A 17,513-nucleotide genomic window follows, 5' to 3' on the forward strand; every position below is an offset into this window, starting at 1 on the left:
AAAAAGTGCATTCCAGGCTTGATGGACAAGCAGTAAAGAGACACAGAAACTGGAGAATGGAATTTCATGTTCAAAGAACCCAAAGTCCACTGCAGATGGATTATAGAATTGTTTGGAGGAAAATAAAGTATAAGGAGACCTGCAGAGTAGTAGAGGTTGTGAAGTGTTTTAAAGGCTAAACAGAAGATTTTATATTTAATCCTGGAGTTAGCTGGGTTATGAGCTTATCAAGTTAGAGTAATGATAGGATTAGACCTATGTTTTAGGAAAATCATTATGGCAACGAGGGAGAGAGGCTCAAGGCAGGAACATCAATTTGTAGGATATTGCAGTAGTCCGGGAAAGAGATGATGAGTACCTGAACTAGGGTGGTGGACATTCAAATGGAGAGAAGGGGAAGAATGAGAGATGTCGCGGAGGTAGACAAGAAAAGATCTGGTAACTGATCACAGAATGTGAGAGTTAAAAGGGACCTCAGAAGTCATCTGGTCCAAGCCATACATGAATTCCCAATAGAACTCTTTTTTTCTCTTCTCCTGGAGTACAGAGTTGCTGAGAGCAGCTTTATTGTTTACCATATCTGTGCAGAGGCCTTTTCTAGAGCAGAAATTGTATGTTGATAGTTTTTTTAGGGCTTTGCCCTCTGGGATCTTTTCTTCTCTCTGTTCTCTGAATGTGAAGCCAGGGTGAACAGTTCTTTAGGGGTGGGAACAGGGCCTCCTTGGCAGAAAAACCTGGCACAAAATGGCCCTTGTGTTTGTTATCTACTTGACCTTTCTATGTTGGTGGCCAAGGCCAGGGTAGAGGTGCCAGGCTGAGATTTGTGATTGTGGGTATCTCCTATCATTTGTCAGGATTTTGTATCTGATATTAGCTAGCATTTACAAAGCACTTTAAGGTTGGCAAAATGCTTCACAAATATTATCTTATTTTGTCCTCTCAATAACCCTGAGAGGTAGGTACTACTATTGTTCCTGTTTTACAAATGAGGAAACTGAGGAAGCCAGAGGTTGAGTCACTTGCCCTGCTTGGGTCACAGAGCTAATAAGTATCTGAGGCTGGATTTTGAACTCAGAAATTTTCTTGACTCCTGATCTATCCCACTATGCCAACTAGTGGCTGCCTAATTTCATGTTGTATTTAATCTCGTGGTGGGTAGATGCCCTTGCAATAGGCTCTTGAGTTCACCTCCATGAAGATCTACTTTGTAGATCTGTATGTATTCAACATATTCTCCTCTTAGACTTCATGATACTCCATGGGTACCGATGGAACAAAAGGATTCTCTGTTAGTTATTCCTTACTCTCGTTGTGACTGTTCCACCTCCTTTTCTGATGATATACTTTTTTTTGAGAATATATTTCATGTTGCTTCTCCTGTGCAAGGCATCGTGGTTGATATGCTATGGGCTACTCACACTCATCATAGATCTCTGCATTGTACTTTGAGCAACCTATAGTCTGAACTCTTTAGAGGCTATACTGTTCCATATAGTGGACAGCCATATAATATCACTGAAAGAATATTGGCATTAAAAAAGGTAGGTCTTTGTTTCAAGGAGAAGCCTGAGGTTACTAAAAGTATTTTTGAAAAATTAAGATATTTTAATACTTTGTCCTCTCTTAGCTTCTGGACTTAAAAGTCAGGGGAGGCCTGGGTTTGAATTCTTCCTCTGGAACTTCCTAGGTACATAATCATAGGAAAGTTATTTCACCTTGTTGAAAGTCAGTTTTCCAGTCTGTAAAACGGAGAATGCCTAGAGTAGCCACTCCATAATACTGATGTGAGGTTTAAATCAGATAATTTCTCTTAAGTGCTTTGTAAATCCTACTAAAGTGCTATTTAAATGTCAGATTTTTTCCCTTATCTCTTTGGTTGGCTGGTCTTCTTTTCTTTTCATTTTCTTCTCACCACTTAAGTAAACCTTTCCTAATTTTATGGCCTCAGCCTTCTTTCTTCTCTTCTCTCCACATTCTCCCCCTTTACTGTCTTTCACATTTAAGCATCAGTTGTACCTCTATGCAAATGACTTTGAAGTCTACTTCACCAGATCCAACATCTCACTTGAACTCCAGATCAATATTTCCAGATAAGTTCCTCATTAGAGATTTCCATGAAGATGTCCTGCTAGCACCTCTGCTTATTCTGTCCAAAACAGAATTCATTATCATCCTCCAAAACCTGCTCCTCCTCCTAATTCCCTTTTTATGGCACAACCATTCTCCCAGTCAGGCTCCAAACTTCACAGCTGTCTTTGACTGTCCCTTTTTCCTGATTCTCTAGGATTCATTAATCACAGAGCCCTTCACAGCACAGCTCTCATCTACTCCACTCTCCCATCCCCTTTGTTCATACCCTAGACCAGGCCCTCCTTACTATTTATCCAGACTATTGCAATAATCTTTTATGGCATCTCCCTGACTCCAGTCTCTTCCTCCATTCAATCCTTCCTACCTGCTGTTGTCAAATGAATCACCCTAAAGTGGAGATGTGAGAGAATTGTTGCCTTGTTTACAACCTTCAATAGCTCCTAATTGTCTACTAGATAAGATCATAAATTTAGCTTGGCATTCAAGGTCCTCCACAATCTGGCTTTAACATGCCCAGTTTCAAACTACCACCCTCCACCTATTGTATACTCTAGAGCAGGGATTCATAACCTTTTGACAGTCTGGTGAAGTCTATGGACCCCTTCTCAGAATAACATTTTTAATTGAAGGAAATGCTAATTTTCAATTAGAGTTTAGTGAAAATAATCTGATCTCTCCCTCCTCTGAAATTCCATAGCCACTCTGAACTCTGATTCATATTACATTCTCCTTAGGGTTGAAGGTGTGTATGTACACGCCTTATCTTCTTTGTTAGACTGTAACTTTTTTTGAGAGCAGGAACTGTGTTTTATTCATCTTCTACCTTTTCCCTCTCCTCCCTCCTCCTCCCTTTTCCAGCTGTCCATCTTAGGGCCTTGTACCTGATAGTTATGGACAGATCTCTGATTTAGGCTTACAGGGGTGACCAACTTTGTGAGGCTGCTGCTTTAAGAGGAGGAAGCAAAGTGTTGAATCATTTATGAGTCTTTTACCCTTTGGTCTCTGAGTGTGCAAAATATACTGGGATTTTTTTTTTTAACTTAAATAGGCATGCCTAGTATATCCATAGAACCTTGTGGGCACAGCCTTATGACTTTACTTCCTCAAAGAACAACAGTAATTAACAGCAGGTAAGTTCCGATTGGCAGGGCTTGGATGTTAAAAGAGTTAATTTGGCTAGTATGTTTAAAAAAAAGAAAGCTCAGAAGCCTTTGTTGATCGGGACCTTATGCTCTGCTTATCTCACAGGATCCTGTAGTGAGAAAGAGAACAGGACTTGCAGTCAGGAGACTTTGAATCTAAAATGTCCCCAGCCACTTACTAGTTGGGTGACTTGTACCATCTTTTCATATTTCCTCCTCTGTACAATGGAAAGGATAATATTTACGTACCCTACTTCATGTGACTTGTAAAGCTGAGCTTTGAAAACTTATTCAGTACTATAGAAGGGATGACTATCTCTTTGGTGAAGAAAGGACTGGATGTAATTGGGCAAGACTCAAGCAAAGCTATTCCAACTACCTCTTTGGGAACCTTTGTGCTGGATGTCTTCCAGTGTAGTTGCTCGATCCCTTAACAGAGGCTCTCAAGTGAAATTGTAACCAGCATCCACCGTCTGCATAGTTTGGCCACCTGGTTTGTTCTTTGCTGTTTTAATCATTTCCCATGTCAATGTCCTCATTGACTAGCCTTGCCATGCCGAGTGGAAAGAGTTGTGGAAAGACCAAAACAGCTATCAACTTGTCATGACTCAAAAAGTCCTGGAAGGGCTGCCTGTATTGCACTCACGGGGAAAAGAATGGAAACCACGTGTCTGTCTTTCTCTCTCTCTCTCTCTCTCTCTCTCTCTCTCTCTCTCTCTCTCTCTCTCTCTCTCTCTCTCTCTCTCTCTCCCTCCCTCCCTCCCTCCCTCCCTCCCTCCCTCCCTCCCTCCCTCCCTCTTTCCCTCCCTCCTAACTTCTTGGCAGTCCTTGGTAGGCAGGGAGTTTCATCATTGTGCAGACCCCTTCCTTTGGGCTTTTAAGGCAAGTTGGAGTTTTTCAAGAGGAGGAGGAAGGGAAGGGATGGGGGGAGCGGCCGCAGCCAGCCATGCCGCCCCCAGTTCCTCCCGCCAGGAGCCAGATCGGATGCCTCTGGAGCAATCCTCCTGTTAGTTAGATACAGCCCTCTCCTCGGCTTGCCTCGGGGGAGGAGCCTTTGACCGACTGCTGCCGTTCCACAGTCCTTGCCCTTTGTGCGGTTCCACTTCCAAGCCGCCTTCTTCATTCAGAAGGGGCAGCGCTCGGGGAGACATGCAGCCCCCAGCAGCGCGGAGCCGGGGGACGAGACCAGAGTTGGCTCGGGCACGTTCGTCTTTGCCCAGGGCTCTGCCGTGAAGGCTGGCAGCGGGCAGCGGGGGAGCGCGCCCGGACTTCGGCAGGCTGCCTTGCAGCGATGGTGGCTTTCTAGAAGTGCCCTCCCCAAGGAAGGAAGGACTTGTACCCGTGCGGTTCTCGTCCTCCCTCGTCCGGTCCTCTCCTCCCCTGCCGGGGCAGGGTGATGGTTCTCAGCTTCAGCCCTGGGCACTCGCCAACCTTGACCGTGGTAAGTGCGCTGTTTGCAAGGGTGGTAGGGACGGCAGTGAACTTTCCTGCTGTCTTCAGAGGAAGGCTGGCAGGCAAGGTAATCAGTTACCAAAGCGAACCGGATATTTATAAACGACCTGATTTAAAAAATTATTTAATTGTAATAGTGATATTAACGTCAGCAACAACAAGGAGCAGCCTAACCGCCCCCAAGTCTGGTAGGTTGGGCGTTCCTAGGTGGCCTGAAATGACGGGCCAGGACTTTTAAGGAATCCTGTCGCCCCCAGATGTGGGTTAACGTTGGCTGCCGGTAGCTAGGAAGGGCTCCTTTTGGACGGGGGGCATAGACACGGAAGCCTAGTTTGGGTTGCTTTTCCTGAGTTCGGGCATATGCCGGTGCGCCTCAAGCTGTTCCCGAGAACCCAGTATCCTAGGTGAAGCCGTAAAACTTTTGACTTCCTCTTAGTTAGGGGGACTTTAAAATGCCCTAGTCATGAAGTCAGCAGGGCTGAGTGGAATTCCGGGCTACTAGAGGAGAGTGTGACCTTCAGTTATCTTTTCTTGGTCTGTTTTCCTCCAGCTATGTCCACGGTAAGTTCATTTTATCCACTTAAAGAGCGTTTCATGTGGACTAAGGGCATCAGTGAAATCAGTTGGTATAAACTATTGTATTTTTGTTGCTAAGACTGAGGGCAGGGTTTGCAGGGTAGCTACTGGCTGCTAGTATACAATTTGTTTTTATTAATGTGGTGCCTTTCATATTTTTATTTTTAAAAAAGTTAATATTCTTTAGAATTTTTTACAATTAATATTCTTTTAGATTTTGTCTCTTCTTTAACGAGACGGTAGTTTTCCCTTTTTGTAGTGTAATTTGGATGGATACGATGAGTGAAATGTATATAAAAACAGGAAAAAGAGATGAAGGGATGGAATGAGGGGGGATATAGAGGTGAAAAAGGAGGTACATTCTGATGAGCTTACAGGGTCAAAAAGAAGTTGAATCCCTGGAAGACATTCAGCAACTCATTGCACTGTGAAAGGACCTCTCTGAAAAACTGACTGAATATCTCTAGTAAACTTATGTTGTGGTATCTACATATGGGAGTATTTCCATACCTGGCTTCTACGACAGAATTCAGAATTTTAGAATTAGAAAAGGCCTTAGAGCCTACCCTCTGATGAAGATGAGGAAACAGATCCAGAGGGGGAAAAGGGACTTGCCCAAAATATGCCATTCCTATAGCAGGAAATGACAAATCAGAGTCTCGCTTTAAAGGATACTTAAGAAGTATGTCCAAGATAATTGCCTCAGAATCAAAGGTTCAGGTCTATTTAGTCAGCACAGGATATTGAGTTCCTGGTTTCTCTGTGGCTGTAACAGGCAGTTTGAAGAAGGTATTCATGTTTTATTTGGAAGCAACTTTGTTTGGGGCTTGATCTTTAAACACCCTGAAAGCCTCCCTCCTTTTATTCACCTGCCTAAATTATAATTGACCTTGCCTGGTAGTCAAGAGACCTGGGATCTTTTTCTTGCTGTGCTGCTGTGACTTTGTATAAGTTTGGGAAAATCATTTCCCCTTTCTGTGCCTCAGTTTCCTTATTTGTAAAGCAAGGGGTTTCGGATCCATCCTCTCTAAGGTCCCCTCCCTTCCAGCAAACAGTTCATGACTCTGATTTCTAAATTTGAAATATCTATCATGGTACTGAATAGAGCTTTCGGGGTTGTATCTTGTTTGACAGCTGGAAACTTTATAAAGGGAGGGAACCTGTGGAAGGCCCCTTTGGGAGTCAGTGACTGAATTGGAGCTCAGAGCTCCCAGGTTTCCAGTTCTACCAGACACACTGCCTCCTCCTAATAAATGAGGTTAGTCTTGGCGGTGCCCTTTTAGGGGGATGGAGGGGGCTGTCCCCATGGGGCTCCTTCTTAAAGGAACTAAAGAGGGGTAGAATTTCCCCAGAGCATGTCTTCAGTGAAGAAAGTGTCTTCTAAGCATGACTCTGTCTGTCAGACCACGCAGTATTTCCTTGTAGGGAATGTCTTAAAAAAGTGCTGTAGGCTGCTTGCTATCCACATTTCAGAGTCCACTCTCTGTTATCCAGAGTGGTAGAACAATAAATATTATACTGCATTTAGAGTCAGGAAGACCTGAGTTCAAATCCTGTCCCAGACACTTACTAGCTATGTGAATCTGGGCAAGCCACTTAACTGTTCCCAGTCTCAATTTGCTCATCTATAAAATGGGAATAATATTATTGCCTATCCCATAGGGTTGTTGTGGGAATTAAATGAGATAGTGTTTGTAAAGTGCTTGGCAAACCTTAAAGTGATATAAAAATGCTAGATATTATTATTAGGTGTTATATTATTCTAGATATTTTATTATTATTATTATTTTGACTAGCAGGTGGCACAGTGGGTAGAGTGCTGAGCCTGGAGTCAGGAAGTCTCTTCTTCCTGAGTTTAAATCTGGCTTTAGGCCCAGGGGTGTACCCGGGAACCTGCCACCTTGAGGCCACATGTGGCCCTCTAGGTCCTCAAGTACAGCCTTTTGACCAACTCCAAACTTCACAGAACAAATTCCCTTAATAAAAAGATTTGTTCTGTAAAACTTAGACTCAACCAAAAGGCCACACCTGAGGACCTAGAAGGCCTGAGGACCTAGAGGCCATATGTGGCCTTGAGGCTGCAGGCTCCCCACTCCTGGGTCACTTATTATTTGTGTGACCCTAAGCAAGTTACTTCACCCTGTTTGCCTCAGGTTCCTCATCTGTAAAATGAGCTGGAGAATGATATGGCAAAGCACTCCAGTATCTTTGTTAAGAAAACCCTAAGTGGGGTCACAGAGAGTCTGACATAACCGAAGTGACTGAACCACAAAATTATGGTTATGATCATTATCACAGATTATCTATGGCCCCTTGGCCAACAAATTATTTTTGACTACCTGTAAGACATCAGACATTATCTTAGGCATTTTAGGGAATATAAAAAAGAATAAGATACTGGGACTGCCCCTCCAAGAGTTTATAAGTTAGTTGGGAAGACAGCAACACACATGCACACACACACACACGCACACACACGCATGCACACACACATGCACGCACTTATAGGTATGTGTGTGTATATGTGTATATGTATACGTGCACTCATATACACACACATGCACATATATACAAAATCCTAACTATTCAAGATAATTTAAAATTGCTGTTAAATGAGTGGTACAGGCTAGGACTGCCATGGGATTTAAGAGGCTAGACAGAAAAGGTTGCCTGGGGAGTGTGGGAGAGGAAAAGTCCCTATCGAGATACTATATCAGTTGATAAAATAATCTTTATTTTAATCCTAATTAAAGCTATGACCCTAAAAGAGGACGGTCAGGTTTGGAGTGCACATTAGTGCTGTGTGCCTGTGAAGGTAGTTAGGACCTGGTAGAAGTGGTGCTGAATTTGAAATGGGCAGAGGCCTGAGTTTGAATTATAGCTCTGATAACGAATGAGCAGATCGTTCTCTGAACCTGTCTTATCTTTAAAATGGAGATTCATAATAATGATGATAATGATGATGACAGTATTTACAAAGCTCTTTAAGGTTTGAAAAATACTTTCCATATATGTTATCTCATTTGATCCTTACAACTCCCTTGTGAAGTAGGTAGTATTATTATCCCCATTTTACAGATGAGGATGGAAAAAGTTAAGTAACTTGCCCAGGGTCAAACAGCTGGTTTTGAATACAGGTCTTCCTGACTCTAAATCCAACAGGATCCATTGGGTCACCTAGTCCCTTGACTTGTACTAACTGCTTCACAGGGTTGTTAAGAGGAAAGAGTTTTGGAAACTTTAATTTGCTATTGAAATAAGATTTCTTTTTAATCTCCTGATTAAACTCTGTAGCCAAATGGAAATGTTTTTTGGACTGTCTGGGTCATGGTTCCCTTAGCATAGAGTTCTGTTTCATAGTTTAGGGAACTAGGACTCTGCTAGGCCACGTGATCTTTGCAAATGGACATGGCAGATCAAAGAAAAGAAGTCTGTAGACTTTAGAGTACCTCCCTCACAACTGGTGGATCAGTTGATTACATTCACTTAACCTTTCTCAGCTTTACTGAGGCTTGTGCAAACCAAACTTCTCCCCTATTGAGGCCCTAATCCTTTGTTTACACCATCAATAACTATTTCCCCAGCAACTCCTTGTAATAGCAAAACACATCTCTGGGATTATGAAATCTTATGGGAGACAGGAGAGTAAATAAAAGGAGGAACCATAAAGAAACAGGTCCACAAGAAAGTTCTTTTCTAAACACAGAGTGAAAAAGAGAATTTCTGAATTGATTTAATATTTGAACAGTTTATTAAATGGAAATATTATCTTGGTTATAGTTTACCTCCATCTCCAAATGTATACGGCCCCAATTTTATTTGGTCTCTCAATTTTAGGGAGTTATAGAAACCAAACATGTACCCAGTTCAAAGGCCTCAGTAGTCTACACAGCAGAATGGGTACAGATTGATGCCATGGACAAAGAACTGAATTTGGAAGATAGCTGAACTGTAGCTCTGGCTTGGTGATTTCTTAGCTGTGTATTCTTGGGCTAGTGGGCAGCTAGGTGATGAAGTGGACAGAGTGCTGGGCCTGGAGTCAGGAAGACTCATCTTCCTGAGTTCAAATCTGGCCCTAGACACTTACTCGCAGTGTGATCCTGGGCAAGTCACTTAACCCTGTTTGCCTCAAGTTCCTCATCTGTAAAATGAGCTGGAGAAGGAAATGGCAAACTATCCCAGTATCTTTGCTAAGAAAACCCCAAATGGGATCAGGAAGAGTTGGGAATAGCTGAAAACCAAGAGAACAACCAATGAGCAAATCGCTTAACTTCTCTGGACTTTGTTTTCCCCTCTGTAAAATGGGATAATAATTCTTTTACTACTTATATTACAAGGTTGTTGTGAAGAAAATGCATTGTATTTTATACAACTGAGTTGTTATTGATTGATATTTTATTATTATTTCAGTATTTGGTTTGTCAATTGTATTGAATATTTAAAAGAAAATAAGATCCACTAATAGACTCTCATTCCACATTCCACTTCTCTGGTAATGGACTTCCCTCTTTTCCTGAAGGCCTTTCTTCCTAAGGTGGATAACTTCCCCCTCTTTAATTCTATTAAGCAAACATTTATAAGGACCTCCTTTGTGCAAGGTGCTGGGAATATTTAAAGACAAAATCAAAATAGACCCTGCTCCCTTGAAACTTGTATTCTCCTTGGGACAATCACCATGTGGAAAAATAAGCAAATATAAATTATATTTGAAGTAAAAACAAAGTAATTTTAGGAAGAGAAGATTCCACTAATAACAGGGGAACAGGGAGAACTTGACATCTGAGCTGAGTCTTGAAAAGACCTAGGGTTAGAATATACCTGTGTCAGATCCTGAACCCTGAAGGATCAGGTTCAATTTAGGGATGTCTTATCTAGTTGTAGTCTTGAAATCTCTTGTCCCCATTCAGGGTCCCTGCAGAAACATCAGAATCTCACTTGTGTATTTAAATGAGCCTCAGTTCTTCAAGATGACAAAAACATTCAATATTATGATAGGTTTGTTGGCTTATGTCTGCGTTTTGTGAGTAGCAAACCCATCCCAGCGAAGCCCATTTCCAATTGTGTGTGTGTGCAGCATTCTAGTACAGCATCTTTCCTTAGCCTCTTATGGGTCTGTGTGACTGGGCCAAAGGCAGTAGCTGCTTTATTCTGTTCTGTGCATTGAACTCCAGTGTTCTCTGTCCACTGCTAGCCTCTTGTCTCTGCCTTTGGTATAATATATGGCAGGACATCCATCCCCCAGCCACTTGGGTCCATGCTTGCTTTACTTCAACTTGGGGAATAACCTGGAAGTTTTGGGATGTACCAACCTACATATACCTTTGGTCTCCTAGCTAGCTTGTATGGGAGTGTGCGTGGGTAAGTGAGAGGAGAGGGATTGCTTTAACTCCTGTTGGCACATTCCCAGTAGCTATACATGTGTATACTAAGTAATAGTCTGTTAGTATATACGGAGTGTTCCAGAAGTCCTAGTGTAGTAAGTCCTTTTTAAACCTTAAAACTGCCCTAAAACTTTTGAAATATCTTGTGTTAATATTCTAGTCATTTTTTATTATTAATTTCCATTTATAAATTGCTCAATTTATTGTTAATATTCTAATCAGCTTATTATAAGATTAGACACTTAGACAGTAAATTGTCAATTATTATAAAGTTTACTTTTCCATCCTGTATGTGACTAGCTACCCAAAAAGTATTATTAAAGTGTCATTTTTAGTAGTAAGAAATTCCAGCAAAAAAAGTTTCTGACCTATGAGTTACAAGACTTAGAACCTAGTTCTGCCAATGACTAGTCATCTGATTTTAGTTGCTACTTTCTTTTCTCAGGCCTCAGTTTCCTTATTTGTGAAATAGAGTTGGATTAATAGAATGAAATTGGATTAGACAAATAATAACATGTTTACATAGCACTCTATAAAGTTGACAAAGTACTTTTCTTATAGCCACCCTATGGGACTCATTTATAGGATGAATGTCACCATTTTAAGATGAGGAAGGAGGCTCAGAAAGGTGAAGGAATTTGTCCATAGTGAGTTGCTGAGTTATTTCAGTTGCGTCCTGTTTTTTGCAAACCCATTTGGGTTTCTCTTGGCAAAGATACTGGAGTGGTTTACCATTTCCACATGGCTAGTAACTATCCTAGGTAGAATCTGAGTCCAAGTCTCTTCCGACTCTTTCCAACATCGTGCTGCTGAGTTCTCCACTGTAAAGTTATTTTCAAACTTTTATGATTCTCTCATTATATGACTTTTGCCTAGAATGAGGTTCTTAGATACATGGATTTCAGTCCCTCCATCCCACCATTACAGAGCATCATAAATTGGCTTTGGAAACACAGTTTTCTCTAAGGTTAATAATACTAAAATTCTCATCTCAGCATCTTTTATTGATCTGGGCATAGTCTGCTGGTTCTGTGATCATTAACATGTGTTCTTGTGTTTAACATAAATACAAGAGCTGGTTGAATGTCTGGTTCCAATGACCGGAGATTAATAATAGATCTGTGTCCATCAAGACCCAGGTTCCTCCATGCAGCTTTCTTTGACCCCTAGGTAAAAGTGATTGCTCCCTCTTCAAATGTCCCTTTGCCTGGCTCCATTTGCCCCTATCATATTCTATTCTCTATTATATAAATTAATGTAAATACTGTATTGTCTCTTTCACCCTGACCCCTTTAGACCATAAACTTCTGGAAGGCAGGAGCCATGACCATGTCTTTTTTTCCTCTTTGTGCTCCTTCCAGGCCTAGCACAGTGATTCAGATGTAGATGCTTAATAAATGTTCATTCTGTTGAATTCTTTATTTTAGCATCTCTAGTATTTCTAGAAATTTAGTGTCTCTAATCTCTAATTAGCTAATCTCTAATTGGCATCTCTAATGCTGCCGGGGGTCCCTGTGTTTCTAGACATTTTTCTCAATTACTTGGATGAAGGCCTATTTGGCGTGCTTGTCAGATTTTTAGTTAACTTTAAAGCTGGGAGGGATGTGGTAAATGATTGCCTCAGGATTCTTTCTATAGACTTATAAGTTAAAAGAATGGGCTACCAGATCCAAGAAGATGAAATTTAATGCAAATAAATGTAAAGTCCCACATTCACTTTAGCAGTCACCTTTAATAATACAGGATGGAGGTGAAAGGAGGCACATTGGTGAAAATCCGAGAGGAATTCTTCCGACCATTCTAGACAACACTTTGGAATTGTCCGAAAATGACTAAACTATCCATACCCTTTGCCCCGTAGATCACACTGCTACGTACGGACTCCAAGACGGTCCAAGGCAGAAACATAGGAAGGTCTCCCATAAATATTCATGGCAGTTTTTTTTTTTGTAATAGCAAAGATTTGGAAATAAAATAGATGGTTAAAGATTTGGGAAATGGATAAGCAAAATATGCGTATGTTAATGTTGTGGAGTATCACTGAATTGGGAGAAGTGATGAATATGAAGAATTCAAAGAATCACCGGAAGGTGTATATAAACTGATGCAGATTAAAATAAGCAAAGTAAGAAAACAATGATTACGATGATATAAATGGAAGGAATATGTAACAAAACCAAATAATTATAATGACCAAGCGTATCCCAGGAGAAGAACTGAGAAAATGTACACACCTCGTGGCTCTGGAGTCAGGAGGATCTCAGTTCAAATCCTGCCTCAGTTTCTTCATCTGTAAAATGAGCTGGAGAAGGAAATGGCAAGCCACTCCAGTATCTTTGTCAAGAAAACCCCACAAGGGGTAAGGAAGAGTAAGACATGACTGAAATGGTACAACAGCAACATACCTCCTGCCCTTTTGTTTTCAAAACAAGAGGGGGTATGAAATATTGAATATTCTGTCAAATATGATTGCTTTTTTACATTAGATCTAAGACTGGATCTGAAAACAAAACTTACTTTAATCATTGTAGAATTTTTGAAGAGTAACCAGGTAAGGTAGAGTAGTAGGATGTCATGGTATCACCTTCCTTGTTCTTTTCCATTAAAACTGATGTCTCTTATTCTTAGCACTGTGCCTGGCATCTAGTAAGTGCTATATAAAAACTTATTTCTTTCCCTTCCCTTAATATGCTTTCTCTATCCCAAGGCTTCTAGCTACTCTAACTTTTTGTGCTTACGTTAGGTTCCCTCCCCTTTCCTGTGTTACCACTTAGAGCCATAACTAGTAATTTTTGCCCTCAAGGTGATCAGTAGGGCAGAAACGGATGTGGCCACTGGAAGCAGGAAGTATATCTGAGAATACTGGGAAGATTATATGTTGTTGAAGGGGGAACAAAACTGTCACTACTGCTGCTGGTGGCACAGCACATTACTGAAGGAGGAGGTTGAAGAGGAAGAAGCTAATCTCAGTATGGTACCATTAGCATCCTCTACATTTCTTTTCTTGGGCAGAATACTGGTGGTTTTACCTTAGTTACAGCTTTATAGCTTTGCCATCCCTTCTGGCCTAGTTATCTCTGTTGCCATTTTGAACCCAATGAACATATTGGGTTCTTTGTTTTGTTTTTGTTTGTTTTTTGTAATCTGGCTTCAGCTGTGTGCAGCCTTCTGACCCAGAGTTTCTGGTGTCTTAAGCCCTGCAGAAATTAACATAAGAGCTGAGAATTGTGAACAGGAAAAAATTGCTGAAGGATCCCTTGGATGGGCTCAAGGGAACTCGAAAAGATTGTCGAGATGGGAAAGTATGAGCAAGAGATCAGTTTCTTCACCCTGGGGTTAAGCAATTGGCAAAGGAGATGTTTGATGGCATGAAATAAGGTACCATGGAAACCCCACTAGTGGGGAGTAAGACTTGGTACTTTTGTCTTTTAACATATTTAAGAGACTGACTGGACTTGATGGAGAATAGTCAGAGGAAATGGGAGGAACAGTGGATTACTGAAGCTGTTTATAGATTTTTGGAGAGCTAACAAAGTGAGATAAGAAAAACGAAATATTTTGTTTGGTTGTATTAAGAGAGGATTAATTATGTGTCTCTGGGTCTCCACTGCCTCAAATATGTGAAATGAAGGATTGATCATAGAATCTTGAAGGGAGCTTAAACATTTCAGTTTAATTCCTGTCGTTTTACAGATGAGGAAACTGAAGCCAGAGAGGTTGAGACATTTACCCAAGAAGACATAGTAGGTAGACTTTAGTAGAGTTTCAAAACTAGATCTGCTTATTTTTAATAAATCGTTCTTTCTCCTCTACCATGCTTCTTTCAAAGGTCTCTTCTGGCTCTAACAGTTTATGAGTCTATAAGAATTTCTCCTCATTCATATCTAATTACCTTTATGCATAATTATAATCTTTAGATTCATAGAACCAAAATTGGTTTTAGCCTGAAGGGAGAAACTTATAGTGGGAAAGTGACTTTTGATGAATCTGTCCTTGTTTCTTTTTATGGCTATTTGTCTAAAAAAAAGTACTTATTCATAAAATTCATAAATTTAATGGCTGGTAAGTTGTCCTGTAGGCAAGAAACATTTTCTTCTTTCATGATTTTTTTTTGTTAATTATTTTTGGTTTTTTTGTGGGGCAGTTGTGATTAAGTGACTTGCCCAGGGTCACACAACTAATAAATGTCAAGCAGTACTAAGTGTCAAGTGTCAGATTTGAATTCAGGTTCTCTTGACTGCATCACTGGTGCTCTATCCACTGCACCACCTAGCTGCCCCTGATTAATTGTTTTAAGTATAAACATTAGCAACAGGTTGAACTCACTTTTGAACCCTGGATAGGGACATCATTTTGGAAAGCATTCAATTTTGAGAATTATTTATCCACTGAACATTTACTATGATAGATTAGAGGAAATACAAATTTTGGGGTAAGGCATTGTCCCTGCCCTCAAGGTCTAGTAACAGAGTAAGTAACCACTAGCAACTAATGACTGTATTACATGTGTGAATATGAAAGATGAAAGTATAAAACAGTGAAACGTGAGATGTGAGAGGAGCTGGGATCAGTCAGTTATTTCATTTACAGTATACCACACTGTGTGGCTGTCAGTAGGATTGTCTGTGGGGGTTTATCCTGGCAACCTAATGAGATTTCCGCAGTTACAATATGTTTATTTGTCCTTTAAAAAAGAAAACAGTTGCTGTAGTTGGAAATTGTTTCTCTAAAGAAATACCACATCCCAAATATAAGATCTCTGCAAATATAGACGGTACACTTAACATGAAATCTTTTTGAAGCAAAGTAAATAGACAGCTATAAATGGATAAACGATTACATATTATTCTGTTCCTTTTTTACTTACTGCATAATTAACACACCTTTTCCAGTTCAAATAGTTTTCTTCACTTTTGTCTCCATCCATCTTCTCGCCTTTATTATTTGTATTATTCTCAAAGAGGGTGATCAGTGACTGTATTGTGTTTTGCTGAAGCCAGATTTGGGGGCTAGGAGAGAGTATGGTCTTGATTCAGACCAGTTCTGTACTTTTAACTTCTGAAACATCTTCTTTTTCAACATGCCATAAAAACTGAACAAACATTCATCCATGTGGCACTTATTAATCCTGAAAGCCTTGACAATAGTAGGATCCTTTTTTTTAAGGTATAAAATGAAATGATTTTTCTTCAAGGTCACCCAATGATCCAGGAGACAGAAAAAGCTATGTAATCTTTAGCTTTTATCCCAAAGTTCTAACCATTAGCCTTTCATCTTTCCAGTGTGATTTTGGCCTAGTTAATTCATACTTATAGGCCTTTGTTACTTCATATGTAAAATACGGCGTGTGGGTTAAGTGACCTCTGATGTCTTTTCCAACTTTACCGTTTTATAGTTTTATGATTTTCTATCAAGAACTAAGGACTTTGGTATTTTGTTACTATGGACAAGTCTCTGGGGCCTCAGTTTTCCCCTTTGTAAAATAAGGAAGTTAGATTATATGATTTCAAATTTGTAAGACTCTAGTAATCTATGACACACTGGGCTTAAAACGGTTATAGCCAAACTAATAACATCTTTTTTTCTCAGCTTCTTGGGGCAAGCCGTATGCTATGTCTTTCTTGGTAGCATAGTAAAAAAAAACAAAACTTTAATTTTGAAAGAACTATTTTCTTCAGTGAGCTTTTGAACCTGCTTTTCCATTTGGCTAATTCTGCTTTTGAAAGCATTCTTCTCCTCATTGGCTTTTTGAACCTCTTTTGCCAATTGAGTTAGCCTATTTTTCAAGGTTTATTTTCTTCAGCATTTTTTTGGGTCTCCTTTAGCAGGGTGTTTACTTGTTTTTCATGCTTTGCCTGCATGTCTCTCATTTCTCTTCCCAGTTTTTCCTCCACCTCTCTAACTTGATTTTCAAAATCCTTTTTGAGCTCTTCCATGGCCTGAGCCCATTGAGTGGGCTGGGATACAGAAGCCTTGACTTCTGTATCTTTCCCTGATGGTAAGCATTGTTCTTCCTCATCAGAAAGGAAGGGAGGAAATACCTGTTCACCAAGAAAGTAACCTTCTATAGTCTTATTTTTTTTCCCTTTTCTGGGCATTTTCCCAGCCAGTGACTTGACTTCTGAATATTCTCTTCACACCCACTTTGCCTCCAGATCCTCCCAGCCAGCACTTGGGGTCTGAGATTCAAATGCTGCTTCCCAGCCTCAGGGCTTTGGGTGGGGGCAGGGCTGCTATTCAGTGTGAGATCAAGTTCAGGTGCTCAGGTGGGGGCAGGGCCACCTCACGGGGCTCAGTTCCCTCAGGGAGTTTATGCAGAGACCTTCAACAATGGATCCTGGCTCCTGCCTGCTTGGGGAGCCCCGGTCTGCTGCTGCCTCCGCCACTGCCTCCTGAGGGGGCCTGAGTTATGGGGGCACCCCACTCCCTTGTTGGCCAGCCCAAGAGACCCTCTCACCAACCTTTGGGACCCGTGGGTGGAGGGACCCGTGCGGCCGCTGGAGATTCCATCCCTGAAGCCTGTTTGGATCTGCTCCTCTCGGTGCTGGGCGGCCAAGGCAGGGCTGGGCTCGTCTCTGGGTCCGCAGCGCGAAGGACTTTTTGCGAGAGGTTTTCAGGCTCTCTGGAACAGAAATCTCGTCTGCTCCGTTGTTCTGTGGCTTCTGCTGCTCCAGAATTTGTTGGGAGTTCTTTTTTACAGATATTTTATGGGCTGTGGGTTCGGAGCTAGTGTATGTGTGTCTTTCTACTCCGCCATCTTGGCTCCACCCCCAAAAACAAAACTTTAAATCACCACCTTTCACAAACCACAGAAGTTGCAGATGAAAAAAAACTAGCAATAAAGAGCAGTTAGTGATCCTTCCTTCAAAAA

The 17,513-nt window shown here is 41.0% G+C and overlaps 1 protein-coding gene across 10 annotated transcripts in view; it reads left to right on the forward strand.

Annotated features, from left to right (window-relative positions):
- TACC2 (transforming acidic coiled-coil containing protein 2) overlaps positions 1-17,513 on the forward strand; it is a 298,693-nt gene that overhangs the window by 114,371 nt on the left and 166,809 nt on the right. Inside the window, exon 1 of one of the 10 annotated variants that reach the window (XM_072624458.1) lies at positions 4,089-4,674. The exons of 8 other annotated variants lie outside the window; for them this stretch is intronic. The gene's annotated coding sequence lies outside the window, so the exon portion shown is untranslated. Of the gene's footprint in view, positions 1-4,088; positions 4,675-4,916; positions 5,247-17,513 lie in introns of those variants that run through there. One more of the 10 variants, XM_072624464.1, reaches the window with a different exon arrangement.

The sequence above is a fragment of the Notamacropus eugenii genome, chromosome 1 (assembly GCF_028372415.1).
Source record: "Notamacropus eugenii isolate mMacEug1 chromosome 1, mMacEug1.pri_v2, whole genome shotgun sequence".
NCBI lineage: Eukaryota > Metazoa > Chordata > Mammalia > Diprotodontia > Macropodidae > Notamacropus > Notamacropus eugenii.